The sequence below is a fragment of the Lepus europaeus genome, chromosome 2 (assembly GCF_033115175.1).
Source record: "Lepus europaeus isolate LE1 chromosome 2, mLepTim1.pri, whole genome shotgun sequence".
Taxonomy (NCBI): domain Eukaryota; kingdom Metazoa; phylum Chordata; class Mammalia; order Lagomorpha; family Leporidae; genus Lepus; species Lepus europaeus.
In genome coordinates, this window is record NC_084828.1 from 58,803,933 (window position 1) to 58,808,069 (window position 4,137).

The 4,137-nt window shown below is 38.8% G+C and overlaps 1 pseudogene; it reads left to right on the top strand.

Annotated features, from left to right (window-relative positions):
* The first annotated feature begins 252 nt into the window (after window positions 1-252).
* LOC133750937 (splicing factor U2AF 65 kDa subunit-like) lies at window positions 253-1,398 on the top strand (annotated as a pseudogene).
* Window positions 1,399-4,137: the final 2,739 nt, after the last annotated feature.

Sequence of the window (4,137 nt, forward strand, 5' to 3'; positions counted from 1 at the left end):
ATGAGACAGGGACAATGAGAACCATCACAGGAAGAACAGTCACAGCAGCTCTCAAAGCTGGCAATATAAACTCCAGAGCTGGGATCTGTGAAACCTGGGCCAGCCAGGGAAGTGACAAGCAGTGACCAAGCAAACCTTTGACTGGGATTGCTAAAGAAGAGCATGATGGATTGTCCCAGTACCCCTTGTCCGAGAACAAGAAGGTCCCTAAATATTGGGATTGCCACCACTTGTTTCGAGCACATCATACCAATGCAGTGCAAGGCCATGACAGCTGTGGGTCAGATTCCAGCCACTACTCTTCTCCTCACATCTCCTGCCAGTCTGGCAGTGACCCCAAACCCTTTACAGATGACTGGAAGACAAATGGCTGCATAGGCCCAGTGCCTCAATATGGGAAACTTTCCTTGTGGCATCACTGAGGCGACTATGACTGATTTCTTCAAAGCCAAGATACCCTGAGGGGGTTGATGATGTTCCAACCCAGGCCCCAGGGCCACCCAGTGCTGCCTGTACAGATGAACCAGACAAGAATTTCTGGTGTTCTGATCAAGTGAACAACACTACTCAGGCCATGACCTTCTATGACAACTTCTTCCAAGATCAGTCAGTGATGATCTTCAGGCCTCAGGACTATCAGCCACTGCCTGGCATGTCAGAAACTCTCTGTGTGGGTGCCTGGCGATGTATCCAATGTGGTCCCTGACTGTCCCCACAAGCTGTTCACTGAGGGCTTACCCAACTACCTGACATTGGTGACGTGAACAGGGGCCTTGTAAAAGGGCTGCTGACATAGTTCAGATCTCTCAGGGTCTTCAACTTCGTGGAGAACAGTGTCATGGGGCTCTCCAATGGCTATGTCTTCTGTGAGTTCAAGTTCATTAATGTAAGGGATGAGGCCATGGCGGGGCTGAATGAGGTGTAGCTTGGGACTAAGAACTGCTGACCCAGAGGGGAAGGGTAAGAGCCAAGAATGCCACACTGATGAGCCCTGCCCCAAGCACTATCAATCAGCTGCCCATGACCCTCCAAATGAGAGGCTTGAAGTGAGCTCCTAGATATGCATGGGTGGCCACCCGAGCAAGGACCTGTACTCCTAAATATGGTGCTGCCCCAAAACTGATACATGACTAGGAGGATGAAGAGATTGTGCAGGATATACAGGTTGAGTTTACCAAATTTGGGCTTATCAAAATCATGGCAATAGCCAGCCCTGTGGATGGTGTCCAGGTACCCAGCTATGGGAAGACCTGTGTGGAGTTAACCTCTATGTTTGACTGCCAGAAAGCTATGAAGAGTCTGACCAGCCAGGAATTCTGGTCCAGGTGGCTGGGGAGGAGTGGGAGCAGAGCTGGGTCGGGGCTCCCCCCACTCACCGACCCCCTTTACTTTCTCTGAAGGTAATAGAGGAGCGACAGCAGAGTGACAGCCGGCACTACTAGAATGGCATAAATCAAGAGTAATGGCTGGGAAGAGACATTGAGGTTGGAGCAGGGAGGGCACTGAAGGGAGACACAGAAGGAAAGGATTGGAATGAGGATAGGTACACAGCAGGGTGGGGTAGGAGCCCCAAGTCTCTACCGAAATAACCTCTCCTTCTCCCTGCACCTTCTCTCTCCCCCTTCCCCACAAAGAAATACAGTCCGTTCATATTTTATGGCCAAATTATTTTGAATTTTGTTGCTTGGCCTCTTTGCCCTTTCGGTCTCTTCCCTGGGACCCCAACTCCTGCCCTGTGGCCCTCTCTCAGGTTTCTTATGTAGCTGACTTTCTTTAATGCTTCCCCAACTTGCTTTCAGGCCTGTGGCCCCTGTTCCTCTCCTATCTCTGTGGTAGCTTCATATTTGCTAAGATAATGTACTCAATAAATCTTTGTTGTGCTTCACTTCTAAAATTATATATTCTATTCTATTCTGTCCTATCTCATTTAATCTAACTGGTTCTGTTTCTCTGGAGAAACTCCTCTATGTATTATGATGTATATATTATAATTTATATAATAATATTTATATATAATATATGTAATTACATATAATGGTAATTTATATGTAGTTTATATAATGATAAAATATAAGCTATAATTTTCTCTAGAAGTAAACAAAACCAATGTAGGAATGGAAGTACCTTTGTTGGAAAGTTTACATATAAATTTTATTTTTTTAAGATTTATTTATTTATTTGAAAGTCAGAGTTACAGACAGAGAAGAAGAGGCAGAGAGAAAGAGAGAGAGGGGTCTTCTGTCTGTTGGTTCACTCTCCAATTGGTCACAACAGCCGGAGCTGTGCCAATCCAAAGCCAGGAGCCAGGAACTTCTTCCAGGTATTCCATACATGTTCAGGTGCCCAAGGGCTTGGACCATCTTCTACTGCTTTCCTAAGCCATAGAGGAGAGCTGGATAAGAAGTGTAGCAGCCCGGTCTTAAACCAGTGCCAATGTGGGATGCTGCACTGCAGGTGGTAGCTTATCCCGTTATAACACAGCACCGGCCCCTACATATAACTTTTATATATATCAAGAATTTTACTAGTACCTGAGACAAAAAATTCCTAACTACAAAAACTGTTATTTAAGTTTAAATATTATGGGAGTATAAAATTCACATATTCAAATCAAAGCATGCATTATGTTAATTGCTTTCTGGATGATAAAACTAACCTTATATTCCAAGAATAAATCCAATTTTCTGTAAAATAACTTTTATGTATTATAATATTAAAATTTCCAATATTTTTGAGGATTTCATTTTTATATTTATGAGGAATTTTGGAGTATGTGACCATTTATTCTTTGTCTTCTTGTTATATGTTTGTCTAGCTTTATAATCAGAATGGTATTGGACTCAAAGAATAAAATGTCAACTCTTCCTTTCTCATCTATATGTAGAAGTGTTTGTATTGTCACTTTTTTTCAGAATGTTTTAGAAAATTCACCATAGAAGCCATATATGATTCATATATTTCAATGTGTAATTCTTTTTAAATTATTGGTTCATTTAGTTACTTCTTGTAGATCTATTCAGATTTTCAAATGGTTCAGACGTTAGTTTTGGTACTTTGTGAATTCACATAAGTTGTTTATAGTCTCCCTTGCAATCTATTGACTTGTAAGTAATCAGCAATACTGTTCCCATTTCATTCATAAGTTCTGTGTTTTCTATCTTTTTGTTTCTTACTAGGGATAGGTAATGCTTTGTCAATATTGTTAGACATTTTTAAAGAAATAATTGTTAGTTTGATTTTATTCTCTATAATCTTTTGTTTTCTATTTATTTTTACTCCATTTGAATTATTTCTTTCATTTGTTATCAACTGGCTTGTTCTAATTTTTTTAGCTCTGAGGATAGTAATTTTTATTCTTAATGTGAGATATTTCTTCATTTTCAGTTTTCCTTTAAGCTCTGCTTTGTCTGCTTCTCATATGTTGCAGTTTATTTTCATTCAGGTCTAAAGACAGTCAAATTCCCTTGAAATTTTTTCTGTTATTCACTGACCATTTTAAAATGTATTGCTTAAATTCCAAATACATGTTGTTTTAACAAATTCCCTATAATTGGTGATTTATCATTTTGTATTTTTGTACATATATCAAAATCTGTGTTATTTCCAGTCTTTGAAATTTATATTTTTCTAAAACACAGGTTTTGGTCTTTTTATAGAAAATGTCAGTGACACTTCAAGGAATATATACTTTGCTGTTTTCAAGCTTAGTATTCTAGAGTTGTCTTTTAGATCATTTTGGTTGAAGCCCTATACAAGTTTTTGAAATAACTGCTAACTTTCTATCTAGTTCTTTTATCAATTATTGAGCATAAAGTACTGAAGTCTTCAACTGTTATTGCTAAATGTCCTATTTCTCTTTTCAGTTGTCAGTTTATTATGTCTTGAAACTCTGCTGCTGAATGTGTATATGTTTGTAATCATTTTCTTTTACTTATTGACATTATGCAATATTTCTCATTGCCTCTGGTAATTATTATTGTCTTAATATCTATTCTCCAATATTAATATAGTCAGTCTACACTATTTCCACTACCATGTGCATAACAAATTTTGTACCACCCTTTAACTTTCAACTTATTTGGTTTTTTTGAGTTTAAAGTATGTTTTTGTAGAAAGCATATATTTGTTAGTAATCTG